Genomic DNA, 18,409 nt, shown 5'->3' with positions numbered 1-18,409 from the left:
AGGTACAATGGCTAGCAATGGTTAGAGTACTAGTTTACTGACTAAAGTCTTGGCAGAATTGTTGGAGTGTTGGTAGATTTGCCATTCTCTTATTTGTTGCTCTGGACTACATTAGTCCCCTTAGCTCTCTAGATCCCTTTAAAATTAAGATTTCATTGTAGTAAAGTGAGTGAGATTAGTAGGGTTTCAAATTGGTTTCAAATCCTGGTACAAGGCCAGCAATTTTGGGGAAGGGATTAAGTCAATTACATCAACCCCAGTACTCAACTGGTACTTATTTCATTGAGTCTGAAAGGATGAAAGGTAAGGTGGACTTCAGTGGAATTTGAACTCAGAATATAGAGATGGACAAAATGTCACTGAGCACTTTGTCCAACATGCTTATGATTCTTTTCTACTATAGGCACAAGGCCTGAAATTTTGGGGAGGAGGATAGTTGATTACATCGACCCCAGTACATAACTAGTACTTAGTTTATCAACCCTGAAAGGATGAAAGACAAATTTGACCTCTGCAGAACTCAGAACATAGTGGCAGACAAAATACCACTCAAGATTTTGGTTGGCCTGAGGCTATAGTAGAAGACACTTGCCCAAAGTGCCATGCAGTGGGAATGAACCCAGAACCATGTGGTTGGTAAGCAAGCTACTTACCACACAGCCACTCCTGCACCTATGTGATAATTTTAGAAAGTTGATTGGTAGTTTTATAAACACCTTCTTGTCACCTGCTTCTACCTTGTGTAATATATACCACCATATTCTTTAAACTTGTAATTACAATGGAATATTTTGGTTCTCTAATCATATCAAACTCCCTACATTTACATCTTCGACAGGCTTATTTAGACTACGAGTGCATTCCTTTTTCATTGAATGAACTACCATCATCACCATCATCATCATCATCATCATCATCATCATCATCATCATCATAGTTAGGTCACACACAAACGATCATCACCATCATTAGTTTTACATTATCTTTTCTATGTTGGGTTGGCCTGGACAGTTATTTTCAAGGCAATGTTTTATGATTGAATGCTGTTCCTAGAGTCAACATTTTAAGCTGCCTCACATTACAAGCAGGGATACGCACAATATACTGGGATAAACACAATATATGCACACTCATTAAAGAAATACACTTAAAATACTTTGCTGTTCCTACTACTAACGACAACAACAACAACAAAAAGCAAAAACACTGGATTCTAGCATACTGCTGACATGTGAACACTGCTGACATGTGAACACTCGCATAGTGCTGACATGTGAAACAGTACAACTGTTGTACATGCATGCTCGAGTAACCACAGATGTACTGTTCCTCTTACTTCTAGTGTTGCAGTGGTTTGTTCCTCCAAACTAGCAAGCTGCATACCACTCCTGTCCAAGCCCATCCAATATACTTGCCTCTGCCTCTCTTGTTGTGCCTCCAGTCTTTTACCATTTAAAGTTTTCATTAAACACTTTGCCAGTTCCTTTATTCTCAAAATTACAACTTATTCCTGGCACACTTTGTCCCTACAAGCACAAACCAGCAAAATCTCAGGAAGTGGGTACCAGCTATACATGTCTGAGGGTATTGTTCCCTTCTCATTCAGCTAATCAATAAAATTAAAACATCTGAATCTAGTGATCAACTACATCCTTCTTTGATACACAAATGACATTTGAATTGCTCAGCATAAAGTTCTACCTCATGATTTCCAATATGATGTAAATAAAATCTACTCAACATAGAAGTTAGATGTTGGAAAATACTTGCGCATGCCATTCTTCTGAAACAACGAAGTATAGTTTTGAAAGATTTATTTCATTTAATCTCAATGCAATTAGCTGAAATGAAAATAGCAAATGTGAAAGGAATAATGTATATCTCACATTTGCCATTTTCATTTTAATCACTCTAGAACAAATATAAAGAACTAAAACTTTTTCATTTCAAATACCCATGGACAAAAATAAAAAATTTAAAAAAAAAACTCTAACACAAAAAAGAATCAAGAGGACACAAAACTTCTTTGATAAATAAAGTAAACAATTATACTATTATAAACAATTACACTACTATGCTGCCAAAATTACAATGATTAATAATGCATTTAAAGTAATTTAAAAGGTTAGCTCAGGTTGGATATGATGTGATTAATATATGCTTAAATGAGTTTACTTCCTGTTTTTCTTGGGCACGTTTTGTCTTTGTATTCTTATTTATTTCAAATTAATTCTCCTACCTAAAGTTGTTAAATTGTGATTCATAGTTAACTGAAAGGTGCAGTCAAAATTGATACTTAGTGGCATTGTCAATCAGTATGTTTTAAAGTTGCTACAAGTTCTTGACATGACTATTATTCATTTAGCTTTGGTATGTATTTTCTACTAAGACAGACTACAATAAATAGAGAAATACTCTTTGTCTAAGAATTTTAACTACCAAGCTATTTTATTTCATATACTAGTGTAAAATTTAAGCAATTTTCTATCAGCTAATCCTGCTTGATGTAATTTCATTACTGAGGACAGGCTCCATTTCTTTATGGTTGAGTGGTTAAATGCTGGAATGGTATCCAATATTTGTTCATAGTTGGAGCAAGCTTAAAAAATACTTGTTCTAATGATATGCAGGCAGTCATGTTTGCCAAAATCATTCTTCCAATGTAAATTCTATATTCCAACTTCTAAAGGGATGTACAGAAGAGAATCTGCTTTTACAATTATTATCATCGTTATCATCATCATCATCATCATCATCATCATCATCATCATCATCATCGTCGTCATCATCATCATCATCATCATCATCATCATCATCATCATCATCATCATCATCATCATCATCATCATCATCATCATCATCATTATTATTTATAAGGCAGCAAGCTGGCAGAATTGTTAGCATGTTGGGTGAAATGCTAAGCAGTATTTCACCCACCACTATGTTCTGGGTTTCAAATTCCACCAAGGTCGACTTTGCCTTTCATCCTTTTGGGGTCAATTAATTAAGTACCAGTCGAGTACTGGGGTCATTGTGATCGACTTCACCCTTCCCCCCAAATTTCAGGCCTTGTGCCTACAGTACAAAGGATTATTATTATTATTATTATTATTATTATTGTTATTATTATTTTTATTATTATTATTATTTATCTAACGGCTGTGGCCTGGCAGAATGTTTAGAGCATCAGACAAAATGCCTTCTAGTATTTGTTCTGGCTCTTTACATTCTGTGTTCAAATCCTAATACTGTCAGCTTTGACATTCATCCTTTTAGATGAATAAAATAAACAGAAACAACATACCATAAATGTAAAGACCCCAAATACACATCAGATTCATGAGGGAAGGAAAATGGGCACTTGTGATGTTCATGCTTTCTTTAATTAAATGAGAGGATAATGAAGATGTCCTCCATGAATTTTTTATCTTTTATCTTTTACTTGTTTCAGTTTTTTTGGACTGTGGCTTTGCTGGGACACTGCTTTGAAAAATTTTAATCAAATGAATCGACCCCAGTCCTTTTTTTCTTTTTTTTTTTTCTAAACCCTGGCACATATTTTATTGATCTCTTTTGCTAAACAGCTAAGTTATGGGGATGTAAACACACCAACACCAGTTGTCAAGCACTAATGGGGGACAGACACAGACACACAGACACACATACACGCACACACACATGATGAACTTCTTTCAATTTCTGTCTACCAAATCCCGTGTAAGGCTTTGGCCAGCCTAAAGCTATTGTAGAAGACACTTGCCCAAAGTTCCACACAGTGGGACACAGCTCAGAACCATGTGGTTGGGAAGCAAACTTCTTATTTCTTTACTGCCCACAAGGGGCTACACACAGAGGGGACAAACAAGGACAGACAAACAGATTAAGTCGATTATATCGACCCCAGTGCATAACTGGTACTTATTTAATCAACCTCAAAAGGATGAAAGGCAAAGTCGACCTCAGCGGAATTTGAACTCAGAACGTAGCGACAGACGAAATACCGTTAAGCATTTTGTCCGGTGGGCTAACGTTTCTGCCAGCTCGCCACTTTCTTGCCACACAACTTCTTACCGCAAACTTCTTACCACACAACCACACCTGTGCATATGAATACAGATAAAATATCTCTATCATCAACTATGAATAGTATATTTCCTTTTCAGTGCTTGTGTTTCTTTTCAAAGCAAACAGCTAAGACTTCTCTATATTATAGTGTTGTTCATATGGTTGGTGTTGTTCATATAGCTGATGTCATCTGCCTTTGACAATTTATATATTATTTACTCTCTAGCTCTTCTGTTGTTTCTTCTCAAATATTATTCATAGGAGTCGTTACTGCTTTTATTGTATGTCTATTAATCTGATCTCTCATGTTGGTCAAAAATAGACAAAGAAGAAGATAAATAGGGAGATGGATAGATACGTATATAGAGAGATAGAAATAAATATATTTATATAAATTTGTGAACTGTGTGATATAAATATAATCAAATATTAATTAATTGAAAGAACATTCATTATGTTTAAGTTGAGTATCACATCAAATTTATTTTCATGTGGAAGAGGTTGACAATAGCTACAAAGTTTCACCAGTCATTGGCTTTGCTAAACTTTCAGTGAAAATATGTCTGCCTATCCGTCTTCTGTCTGTGTACCTATTTATCTGTTTGTTTAGCTGTCTGTCCAATTATCTTTGTATTTGTCTGTCTATTTATCTGTCTGTGTATGTATGTATGTACGTATGAATGTATGTATCCATCTGTCCATCCGTCCATCCACCCACTCTTCCATTCATCCATCAATCCATCCATCTATCTATCTATCTATCTATCCATAGAGAGGAAAGTGTTGTCGAATGAAAGTTTCAATAAAAAATGGGTAAATGTGGCAAGAATGGTAAGAATGAAAGACGACACCATTTTAAGCATAGACTTGTAACAAAAAGAGACAAAAAGAGAGAAGGTACTTACTTTCATGTACCTTTAAAAAAAAAAAAGCCTGAGGTGACCGTGGTCTTTTCCGTAGGCTTTTCTCTCCACGGATAAACCTAATCTGTTCCCCGTTTTTTACATTGACTGTGATACACGATCCCTATTGATCGCCCCCCCCCACGTTTTTTTCTTCTTCCCGCGATCCCTTTTGATCGAAACCTCTCCCTTTTTTTCCGCGATCCCTTTTGATTGAAATTATCCCCCCCCCCAAGAAAAGCTCTACTTTGTAATTTGTCCATTTTCTGTATTTAGCCCTGTGTGGCTATAATAAAAAGATATCTATCTATCCATCTATCCATCTATCCATCTATCTATCTATCCATCCATCCATCTATCTATCTATCTATCCATTTATCCATCTATCCATCTATCTATCTATCTATCCATCTATCCATCTATCTATCTATCTATCTATCTATCTATCTATTTATCCATCTATCAATCAGAGAAAGTAAGAGGAAATCAAGCATTAATTACAATGATCTCACTCAGTTATCATACTCATTCAGTTTAGTAGAGACTGAAAAACCAAGAGCCATTGCTCAAACTATCGTTACAAAAACCTCTCCAATATGGTTGCTTTTAATTGATTAAACAGTTTTTATAGCTCACTCCATTAAGTAATCAGAAGCAATATTTGCTCCAGTATTCATTTTAAAAATATGGTAACAAATAAAAAAGAAAAAAAATTTTCTCCTCGCATTTATGGTCAGCATTTCAATGTATTTTCCACTACTCAGTATTATAGCCATTAACATCTGAAATAAATCATAGCATTTTGATGTTTTTCTCTGTAACTTATTGTTTTTGTTTTTCTATTAACTAATGTTTGTCCAGTGTTTATCCATATAACTTGCTAAAAAAAAAAAAAAGGAAAAAAGGAACCTGCATTTTGAAAAGCAGGAAAATTAACAAGATATTTTTTATTTGGCTTAGTAATCGTTAATAAAACAAATTTGGATTTTCTGACTTAAGTAGATTCTTATGTACCAGAGCAGAGACACCCTCATAGAATCAGTCATGCAAACATACCAGATAAAATATGGTAAAATCCAGAATCCAAGGAAACTAGTGATGGCTTGCATTTAGTCAAACCATCACCAGTTTGCATTTAGTCAAACCATCGGCAGCATTTAATTCATAGGAGAGTTTGATAAATTCAGTTGTCGTGAGGAGTGAAGAATATACTATTTCAGACTTGGTCCTTGTCTTTCATCTTGGAGTTAGGAAGAGAGAGAAACTTATGATCTGTGCCAGCAGTAGTTTTGAAGTGATTGATAAGAGAGCTTGATAACTTCACCTCAAGGCCCTTACCCTTCATCTGAAAGTGAATATGATAACAGCCATATAAAAATAACAGAAATACATAACTGTCAGTAGTTGTTAAATAATGGTTTCTAATTTAGACACAAGGCCAGCAATTTTGGAGGTAGTGGGTTAGCCAGTATCATCAACCCCATTGCTTGTTGAGTACTGTACTTTATCAACCTAGAAGAATGAAAGGTAAAATTGACATTGAGAGGATTTGAACTCAGAACATAGAGAACCAGAAGAAATACGCAAGATGCTCTAAATGATTCTGCCAATCCATCACCATTTGCCATCCACCACAAAATAATAATAATAATAATAATTTTTTAAAAATTTCTACTATAAGCACAAGGCCTGAAATTTTGAGGAAAGGGGCTCATTGATTACATTAACCCCCAGTACATATTTTATTGACCACAAAAGGGTGAAGTGCAAAGTTGATCTCAATAGAATTTGAACTCAGGATGTAATGAACTGGAAGAAATGCTGCTAAGCAGTTCTGCCAGCTCACTGCCTTTACATAATAATAATAATAATAATAATAATCCTTTCTATTATAGGCACAAGGCCTGAAATTTGTGGGGAGGGGGTAAGTCAATTACATCGACCCCAGTGCATAACTGGTACTTATTTAATTGACCCCAAAAGGATGAAAGGCAAAGTCGACCTCAGCGGAATTTGAACTCAGATTGTAGTGGCAGACGAAATACCGCTATCATTTCTCCCAGTGTGCTAACGATTCTGCCAGCTTGCTGCCTTTAATAATAATTATAATAATAATAATAATAATAATAATAATAATGATGATGACGATGATGACGATGATGGTGATGATGGTGATGATGGTGATGATGATGATGATGATGATGATGATGATGATCCATTTTACTAAAAAACATGAGATCTGAAAACTTTTTTGGTGGGGCACTAATCAGTTACATCGACCATAGTGCTTCACTGGCACTTAATTTATCGATTCTGAAAGGATGAAAGGTAAAGTTGACCCTGGCAGAATTTGAACTCAGAACGTAAGGATGGACAAAATGTTGTTAAGCATTTTTACCCAGTGTGCTAACAATTCTGCCAGCTTGCCTTGTTGTTCTATCATTAATAATAATAATCCCTTCTACTAAAAGCACAAGGCCTGGAATTTTAGGAGAGGGGACTCGTCGATTACATCAAACCCCAATGTTTCACTGGTACTTAATTTATCAACCCCGAAATAATGAAAGGCAAAGTCAACCTCGGTGGAATTTGAACTCAACATAGCAACGGGTGAAATACTGCTAAGCATTTCATCATGCATGTTAATACAATAGAGACACAAAAGGGCAGCACCCTTTTGCAAGGGCTCAGTGACTGACAGGGGAACAAAGAGGAGGTAGTGGGGAGTAATTTATAAGTTATCCTTACATGTGTTCTAAGTGTTCAAACAGAGTGGACTTCATTGAAGGCACCCATATGTCAGGTGGTGGTATAAACTGGTAGATGGATTTAGTTTACTTTTTAATTTAGCACAAAGCTAATTTTGAAAAAAAAAAACAAACTTGCACTCCGTCGCTTACGACGTCAAGGGTTTCAGTTGATCCAATCAACGGAACAGCCTGTTGGTGAAATTAACGTGCAAGTAGCTGAGCACTCCACAGACATGTGTACCCTTAATGTAGTTCTCAGGGAGATTCAGTGTGACACAGAATGTGACAAAGCTGACCTTTTGAATTACAGCTACAACTGGTTTTTTTTTTTTTGCCAGCTGAGTGGACTGGAGCATTGTAAAATAAGAATGTCTTGCTTGAGGACACAACACACTGCCAGGAATCGAATTCATGACTTTACAATCATAAGCTAGTTATTCTAACCACTAAGCCACATGCCTTCACAATTTTGAAGAAATATAGGTAAATTTCTCCATATCAAGCTTAGCATATTTAACTGACATTAGCAGAATGAAAATTTTAAAAATGACTCTTGGAAGATTTGATCTTCAAAACTTGAGCTAACAAACTAAAGGACATCATAAAGCAGCTGGATTGTTCCTCTAACATTAGTGCTATTTCCACTGTTTTTTTTAAGCATTAGCATCACTTTACACAAAGATATCAAGCTACATATTGACATGTGTTAGGGAGAAAGGCAGTTGTGGCATTTATGCCTTTTCCATTAATATTGATACTGCAATCAATCTGTTATTCAATTTAAAACAACATTTCCTCAAGTTAGGATATGGATTTCACTAACACCATCACCACCAGTGATTCAAACTCATCGCTTTTAATCTCTTACTTAATCTCCACAGCCCCAAGATTCTCTCACTTCACAAATACACACACAGATGTGTGTATATATGTATGTATGTATGTATGTATGTATGTATGTATGTATGTATGTGTATGTGTGCGTGCATATGTATGTGTGCATAGTACATGTGTATATGTGTGTATAGTATATATGTATGTGTGTATGGTATATATGTATGTGTGTGTGTAAAATATATATGTATGTGTGTGTACAATATATATGTACATGTGTATAATATATATGCATAGTATATGTGTGTATGTGTGCATGCATGTGTGTGTGTGTATACGTACTCCAATTGAAAGATGCTAACATCTTAAGCCATGTTCTCCCTTCACTCCGTTCGGCCATCTCTTATCCTATCTAATCACTGAATGTTAAAATACTCATCCGCTCTCAATATTATATGTTGTTTTCTTTTTTTCCTTCCACCTTCCTCTTAGTTTCTGTTTTTATTTTTCTAATGCTTATCCTCTGTCTGTCTGTCTGTCTCACTCAGTCTCTCCCCCCTTTCTCACCTCTGTCTCTCTCTTTCTTCCCTATTCCTCTACTTATTCAATCAAACTTAACTGATAAGCAATCTTTTCTAGCTCTCTTTCTCACTCACTCTCTCACTCACTCACTCTTTCCCTCTCTTAAACCTATTTTGGAGCTAGTGTACTGTTATTTAGGATGATAGTGATAGAAACTTCCTTTGGTATTAATACAAGGCAGCCCATGTGTAAATAAGCATGCTAGCTTCAGTTTCATCATCAGCAACACACCACCAACTCCTCTCCCCTCTCTCTCCCTTTCTCTCTCTTTCTCCTTCTCCCTCTCTCCTACCCACAACCAGCCGCCTACCAGCTTTTTTTTTATTCTACTTTTTATTTTTTTTATTACATGGCAGCTAAGATTGGTGAAAAATTGTTATGGAATGTAGGCATGGTAGCAGAGCTGATGCATTTACAGAAAGGGCACACCACTCTGTCGATACTGTGGCCGCTACCATCAAACGCTTGCAGTACTGGATAGATACAGTCTAGCAAGCTCTCAAGTTATTCTGCCACAACCACTGTTGCTGACAGAGGGGAGTGTATTTTTTTTCTTCCTTCGCTGACTCCATTCGGCAGCAGAGAAGAGGAATTAACAGACTGAAGTTGGCTCCAAGATATTCGTCTAATTTTTGTTTTTTTCGACACTAAACACACTCTGCTGTTTTTTGGGTATGTTCATTGTTTATTCTGTTTATTTCTTTCTATTTTTTTTTAATTGAAAATTACTGTAAAACTTGCATAACAAAAGACAACAAAAAGAAGTGGGAGAGGGGGTAAAAAAAAAAAGGAGGGAAATACAAGAGTTAGGCTTAATCAAAATAACATCTTTTATAAATGAAATATTAATATTTCAGGGTTTGTTATTTCTTCCCCAACTGAAGCAAATGTTTAATTGAAGGCATTTTTATTAAGTAATTTCTTTCAGGTTGTTAAACATATGCTTTGAGTTTTATCATTATTTTCATATGAAGATGTTTTCTATTCTGTTGACTCCTGTTGATAAGAGATCTGCTTTTTAATCTCTTTCTGCAGAAGAGTTACACAGCTTTTATTTCATTTTGTGCATCTGTGTGTGTGTGTGTGTGTGTGTGTGTGTGTGTGTGTGTGTGTGTGTGTGTGTGTGTGTGTGTGTGTGCATGCGTGTGTGTCTCATGCCACACACACACATACACACACACATTATCCATGTGAATGAAATTTTGCTTGTATGTGTGTGTGTATAATATGTACATGTATTAACAAAGCTGATTAAAAAATACCCATAATGGCTCATCATTCCTTCTTTCACAAAACTGTTGCATCATTTAGAATACTGCATCCTTTAGGACACTGTATCAATATTATATCTCCAAATTCTATTCATGCAAAAATTTTCAGTTATCAATGTTGCAGAATAATTGGTTGTTTCACTAGAAAAGTTAGATCAAGTGTAGGTTGGTAAAACCATTTTGGAATAATAGGAAGTCTTAGCATATATTTTGTTAGTCTGAAAAGGGTTAATCCCCAAGAATGAATTAAGTTTGATTATCCTTTTCTCTTAAGCTCTTTTCTTAAGCTCATCTTCTGTCTATCTGTTTATTATTATTTGTTCTGTTGCTCCAAGTATCTTTTTCTATGGTTTCAGTGTTAGGTTTATATTCGTTCACATTTCTTAAGAAAGATTCTTTTCTTTCTGCAAAATGTTATATTTAAAAAATTACTTTCCATTTCATTACTTTATTAATTTAAAACTGAAGCTTGAAAACAAGTTAATTTATTTATTCTAGTATTTATTGAAATATAAAAAGAAAAAGAAAGGAAAGAAAACAAAAAACATGTACAATGACATGGAATATGATTTTTTTTTTGTAATGGTATCAGTGTGAGAGGTTTGACAAATTCAAAAGACTTCCACTATGAAATTCACTTTAAGAAACATTATCAATGAAATTTTTATTATCTAATAATGTTTTTGTTTTTTTAATCAAATAATCCCCCAAATTCTTTGTAAAATAATCTAATAAGTAATGGATAAGAAGAAAAGACATCAGTTTCTTCTAATCTCGTTACATAACATAAAAGTAATTCCAATGTGTTCTACCCCTTCAATGGATTGTTTAGTATCAGCTGCACTGTACTACAATAAGTAAGTTTTTTCTGAGCTGAATCTATGTGAACTAGTTTCAATTCTCAGTTGGAACTGCATCACTTATATTACTTAATACCTCTAAGAAAGACACAAATATCACAATTTCTCATTTTTCCCTCCCAAAAGATTCAGAACTCAATAAAACAATCATATTCCTCATTTGAGGGGGAAAAAATTAATAAAGATCGGATTTTGTTTTTTTACATTCAAAAAGAAGGAAAAGAAAACATAAAAATTTTACAAGTTCTGTTTTAGGATTAAAATTTAAATGATGTAGTACTTTAAGATTGGATAATGTGGCATTTATAGAGGATTAAATCATCTGTATTTTCATTGAAACTCTTTTTTTTATTCCTCTCTTCATCTTCTCTTGGCTCTTTATTGAAAGAATAATTTTTTGATGTCATATCTAATAAATTATAATATTAATTATAAATGATAAGATCCATTACACTGTGCTAAATGACTCAACAACATTTGGTAGAATTAAATTTAGTGATAGATATTTAAAAAAGAAATTAAAAAACCCCCAGAAAAACATCTTTTAGAAATAATCATAGGTTTCCTAATTATCAGAAATGTCTTTAAGGTTAAAATACATTAAAATTTTTTTATGTTGTTGCTACTGCTACTACTACTACTACTACTACTTACTACTAAAGCCAGCAAGCTGACAGAATCATTAATTACTACACTGGACAGAATACTCAGTAGCATTTCTTCTGGCTATTTACATTCTGAGTTCAAATCCTGCCCCGGTCAACTTTGCCTTCCATCCTTTCAGGGACTATCCCAGTTGAGTACTGGACAGTCGAGTAATTGACATAACCCTCTCCTAAAATCGCTGGTCTTGTGCCAAAAATATTATTATTATTACTATTATTATTATTATTATTATTATTATTATTATTATTATTATTATTATCATTATTATTATTATTAGGAGGAGGAGGAGGAGGAGGTAGACTAGCTGAATCTTTAGAGCATCAGAAAAATGCCATGTGGTATTTGTCCCAGCTCTTTATGTCCTATGTTTAAATCTTGCTGATGTCAACCTTTGCCTTTCGTGTTTCTTGGAGTTGATAAAATAAAGTACCATGTACTCAACTAAACCCCACTCAAAATTTGTTGGCCTATGTCAAGATTAGAAACTATTTTTGTTGTTATTGTTAAAGCAGCAAGCTGGTTGAATTGTTAGAGTTTTGGACAAAAGGCATTTCTCTCCCAGCTCTTTACTTTCTGAGTTCAAATACCACTAAAGTCAACTCTGTCTATCATACTATCGGGGTCGATGAAATAAGTAACAGCCAAGTACTGGAGTCAAAGTAATCATAGACTTACTCCCTTCTCCAGAAATTGGTGACCTTATACCAAAATTTGAAACTACTACTACTACTGAGTGGTGGTGGTGTTGTTGGTGGTAGTAGTAGTAGTAAAATGATTGATAAGCCATACTTAAGATTCTGTTGTTTTATTGGTGTCTTTTGATTTTCTTAATTTATTTTTCACTAATTACGATATCACTGTTGCACCTACATTTAAAGATATTCTAGACATGAGCCATCCCATTCATTCATTCATTCATTCATTCATTTATTTTGCTTCAGGACATACTTATCCAATGTGTCCTTCCTATGTGAAGTAATGTGAAAGTTGATGGTGTTTTGCAACTATTTCTAGCAAGCTGAGCAACCACATTGAGGCTGCCTTGCTGTAGTTTCTCTTGTTGTTGTTGTTACTAAGAATTTATTTATTATTATTATTTTTTTGTGACTTTCATATTTGTTGTGCAAATGAATCAAGCCAGACTGAATGCATTATAAAATCTAGTTCAACTCCCATCACTTGTATTATGTCCATTTCATCCTGGAGTCCACTCTATGTTTTATCTATTCTCCCATGTTGACATCTTAAATGCCAACAAAATATTGATGTTTATTGGTTTTTGTAATAATTCAAAAGAAATTGTTAATGCAGTTGGTGTTGCTGATGATATTATTGTCATTATTATTATTATTATTATCATTATTATTATTGTAATGACTGATGTTGTAGTTGTGGCAACACTGCTGCAATAATTGTCATTTATTGTTACTAGACGTGTTACTATATTACTACACTTGTTGTTGTTGCTATTGTTGTTGTAGTTGTTAGCACTATTGTGTTGATGCTATTTTAATTGATGTCATTATAATTATCACTTGTTGTTCTACTTAGTCTTGTTACTTATAGTGTTTTTGCAATCAATATTTTTGCTGTTGCTTCACTCTCCTACTCAATGTCAGTGTCGATCGAAGGCATTCCAGCCATAATTTCCTCAGCGTTTTTAAGAATATCTAGGCCTACTTACTCAATATGTCGTTTGCTTTTTTTTTTTTATAAAAAAATAGATGGGTGTGATTTGAGGGAGATTTTGCTACTATTTCTAGTAGGTTTTGCATAGTTGACGATCTGATGCAGACCCTAGTAGGCTTCATATTCTTTATAGATTTTGCATAGAAATTTCCTTATCAGTCTGAAATTTTTGATTTTGCTGTTGTCACTGGCAAATGGTGATGTCAAACTTGTAGCAGCTGCTACAACTATTTATTGCCATATTTGCAACAACAAAAGAATTGGTATTAAGTATAAATTGTGGTTGTTGTTGTTGTTGTTGTTGTAGTTATCTCTTACCATAGCCTCTGAGACAAAAATTCATTAATATTAATACGAAAGAATCATTTAAATGAATATAATATCTGCTGTCCTGAATACATAGTTACTTTTGAACTCATTTACATATGTAACAATATTGTTGTTGTTTAGTCTCAGGTCAGTTCTGGTCAAGAGGCACTGCCTATGAGATGGAAGACTAGGAGGCACATTGTAACTGGATCTGAGAATTTCCTGGGATCTCAGTAAATGTTTGCATGTATTAAAAACTAGTATTTGCAGAAGAGAAGGGAGTTTGAAAGAAACATTGTACTCCTGCCTGATGAAATCCCCCTCAGGGGTCTGTTCAAAGATGTTCTAACCATGACTACCCATCTTTTTGTATATCTGCAACTACATCATCATCATCATCATCGTTTAACGTCCGCTTTCCATGCTAGCATAGGTTGGACGATTTGACTGAAGACTGGTGAACCAGATGGGTACACCAGGCTCCAATCTGATTTGGCAGAGTTTCTACAGCTGGATGCCCTTCCTAACACCAACCACCCCGAGAGTTACATTATTCAATATATTTTGAGACAGAAGTGTTGTGTGATTTGTGTGATTTGTGGGAGATTTAAGGTTTAACTGTTATTGCTAGCAGGTTGAGCAACATGCAGGGGTTTTATAGTTGGCAATGTTGTTGATGATGATGGTGGGGATAATTATGATAAGATTTATGAAATATAGAAAAAAAGAGAAGAGTTGGGGGAAATAAAGGAACCACAACTACTATATCATATATCAATTTCTTCAATTAAGATTTACACCTAGATCCTTGGAGATCTACAATGTTTGCCATTTAAATGTTACTCATAGTGCAAAATATTATCCATGTTCTCTACTTGCTGTCATAGTCTACCTAATTTTTCAAATACATTTCTGTTGTCAGTAGTTTGTTGTTCAACAATCGGGTGAAAAATTCAAATCATATATTTATTTATAAAGAAACTAATGAGAGTATTTTTATGTGTGTGAGTGTGTACGTGAGAGCGTGAATACATTTGTGCTTGTGAAAGAGTGTGTGTGTATACTGTGAAGTGGCAGTAACTAAATTTTCAGCTGAGTCTGAAATGCAGGATCAATTCACAGTTGAGCTTTTTCACTTTATTTAATTTACACCTCATACCTTTGTTTGAAATCATTTTCAATAGCCTGGAATAAGGTGTGCTCTGCTAATCTGTCTTTTTTTTTTTTTTTTTGGAGGTATCTCATGAAAACAAAATTCTCAGTAGTGGCCAAAGAGTTACAGGGCATTTTCACTACATTGTTACCTTGGGTAACTTGTTTACTGATACCTTGGGTCAAACAATGCTTTTTGAGTGAAATTTGATAGAAGAAAACTGTGCAAGCATGGCTATTTGGTTAAGAAGTTCACTGTTCAAGTATGCGGTCTCAGGTTCAGTCTCACTGCATGATACCTTACACAAGTATCTTCTATTATTGTCCTGGGTTGACTATAGCTTTGTGAGTGAATTTGATAGATGGAGACTGAAAAAAGCCCATCATATATGTTATGTATAACATGTGTGTGCATGCATGTGCGTGCCTCTGTTTGTATACATTTGTGCTTCTTAGAAAATTGCAAGCTACAAGTGGTGATATTGTTGTCATTTCTCCTGTCAGCAAATTGTTTGATGGCTTTGAGCTTTTGAAGATGTGTGAAATGAAAGAACCTTTACTTTGAAAACAGTGAGGGTTAGTGACAAGAAGAGCTTCTGGCTGTAAAAAGAATGCCTCTATAATATACTTGTGTAACTCATGTTAGCATGGAAGAAAAGGCTGTAAAAATTAACAATATACATCCCAACCACATGGCTTCAGGTTCAGTTCCATTGCATGATTCCTTGGGCAAGTGTCATCTATTATAGCCTTAGGTCAACTAAAACTTTGTGAGTGGATTTGGTTGTTGGGAACTGAAAGACGCCTGTAGTATATGTATATATGTATATATATATATCTATATATGTGTCTGTGTTTGTCTCCCATCAATGCTTGACACCAAGTGTTGGTGTGTTTGCATTTCTGTAACTTAGTGATTCAGCAAAAGAGACTGATAGAATTAGTACCAGGCCTTAAGCAAAAAATGAGTTCTGTGGTTGATTCATTCAACTAAAATTCTTTAAGGCAGAGCCCTAGCATGTGATGATTGAAACAAATAAAAGAATGTATGCATATATTTGTGTGCATATATGTGTGTATCAGTATAGACAAGTGTGTCGAGTGAGCATTCTTATATGTCAAAAGGTAACTTAGCCATTCAATAAATAGGGATTGATAAAATAAGTATCAGAATGAAATAGCTACTTATGCTGATATGATTGTAACTAACCAAAAATAAAGACTATTGTAGGTTGTGCACCAGCATGGCCTGAATCCAATGATTGAAACCAGTAAAATCATAAAATATTGCATAAAAGGAATATCTAGGTCAACATCTATGGTAACACATGTATGTAATGATATTTTCCTTTGCAAACACTCATAAGGTCAGACAAATGATAAAACCATTGATACAGAAGAAAGAAATGTATGAATATGCAGAAGTTAGCTAACTATAAAGACTATAAAGATCAACAGCAATAATAATAATAATAATAATAATAAAACTGAGGATTGAGAGATTTACACTTTATTCATTTATTTTTTTGCTTCATTTATTGCTCCTAAGAGTGTTGTCAACACCATGCTTATTGCATAGCTTTACTTTGTGAAATGTGTGAAAAGATGAATTGTTAAGTTGCAGTGAACTGGTCAAATTTGTGGCATATTTACTGTGTACTACAATTGTAAAGGAAATCATGTGTAAAATTGAGTATAAGGCTTGCAAATAATCGAAGATGTCAGAAAGCACGTATTAAGCAATCAATAAACATATCTCACTATTTTATACGCACACATACACATACACACACGATTTTAGCTCAAAGCAAATTATCTTTATAGTTGTTAGTATTTGGATTTTGTGTTTGAACAGGGGTGTGTATATCTATATATCTATATATATCTATATTTGTATGCAGAGGAGTGTGTAAATGTACTTATATCTACATCTAGTATGGTAATTTATATGCATGTACTCAGACACAAATACACACACACGCACGCATACATACACATACACACATAAGTCAATCTAATGTAAAGCAATACAATCTAATAATAGTAGCTCTTGGATGGATATGTTAGTAAACCTGATAACTGATAAAATGTGAAAAGAATGATAAAGAAGAGTATCCATAACCCTATTTGCAATTGATGAGCAACTACTTATCGTGCATGTTAAAACCTGTCTATAAATATAGAAAGAGGTGTATATACAAGTGCCTTGGCTGAATTGGTAACAGAATCAGAAATAAGAGATTAAAGTTCTATTTATGCATTTGCAGCAGAAAAAGATAACACAGCGTTCTTCTGTTGCTACTTCAAATTATAATATTTCTGTTCATCTTTAATCAGAGTTTGGTTTATAACAGCTTAAAGTGAAGAGATATGGTTGTTCGCTGCATTTGGTGCTTTCATCCTTCACCATAATTTATAAATACTAAAATAAATGTAAGCGCAAATAGCCAGATTCTCAGACCAAACATTGTTGCTGCTCATTGAGGGCAAAGTGATTCTTACATTTGGTCTGGATCTTGAAAGGATTTGATCTGGATCTTGAAAGAGTAAAAAAGATTCCAGATAGATTGTCACTCAATCTATATGTAGCAACCATATCATCAACATCATCATCATTATCATCATCTCACTAGCATTGGTGCCACCACAACCACCACTTTCACTTCCACCTCCTCCTCCTCTTCCACCTCCTCCTCTTCATCCCTCCCCACCTTCTTCTTCTTCTTCTTCTTCCTCCACTCCCTCTCCCCATCTTCTTCTTCTTCTTCTTCTTCCTCCCCTCCCTCTCCCCATCTTCTTCTTCTTCTTCCTCCCCTCCCTCTCCCCATCTTCTTCTTCTTCTTCTTCTTGTTCCTCCCCTCCCTCTCCCCATCTTCTTCTTCTTCTTCTTCCTCCCCTCCCTCTCCCCATCTTCTTCTTCTTCTTCTTGTTCCTCCCCTCCCTCTCCCCATCTTCTTCTTCTTCTTCTTCTTCTTCTTCTTCTTCTTCTTCTTCTTCTTCTTCTTCTTCTTCTTCCATAGCACCTGCATTTTCATGCTGGCATGGGTTAGATGATTTTTCTCAGATGCTGTTTCATGGTTACTTGCCAATCAATCCTGTTGCCAACCTTTTTAGTTCACCCCTAACAACATGCAGAGACATGACGTACATATTCTAAGACCTGGGTACACACATTAACATCGTAGCAGCCATATCTTCTTCAATAAACAGTCTGCAACGTTTAAAAGGGTAAAGATGCTTATTTCAGTTGTTGTCATAGCAATGGATAGGATGGTCATAAGTTCCCCATTAAGAAACGAGGCTTCAACAATTTGATGCCATTCAGACTG

The 18,409-nt window shown here is 34.7% G+C and overlaps 1 protein-coding gene across 8 annotated transcripts in view; it reads left to right on the top strand.

The window, feature by feature from the left end:
• Window positions 1-18,409, top strand: part of LOC106869351 (uncharacterized) — a 387,885-nt gene that overhangs the window by 47,174 nt on the left and 322,302 nt on the right. For 6 of the 8 annotated variants that reach the window (XM_089354237.1, XM_089354242.1, XM_089354240.1 and 3 more), the window contains exon 1: window positions 9,575-9,805. The exons of the other annotated variants lie outside the window; for them this stretch is intronic. The gene's annotated coding sequence lies outside the window, so the exon portion shown is untranslated. Of the gene's footprint in view, window positions 1-9,574; window positions 9,806-18,409 lie in introns of those variants that run through there. 8 annotated transcript variants of the gene reach the window in all.

Source organism: Octopus bimaculoides, chromosome 6 (genome assembly GCF_046866305.1).
Source record: "Octopus bimaculoides isolate indiv1 chromosome 6, ASM4686630v1, whole genome shotgun sequence".
NCBI classification, from domain to species: domain Eukaryota; kingdom Metazoa; phylum Mollusca; class Cephalopoda; order Octopoda; family Octopodidae; genus Octopus; species Octopus bimaculoides.
The sequence above is the reverse complement of the archived record's forward strand: the minus strand, read 5'-3'. Positions and strand labels throughout refer to the sequence as shown.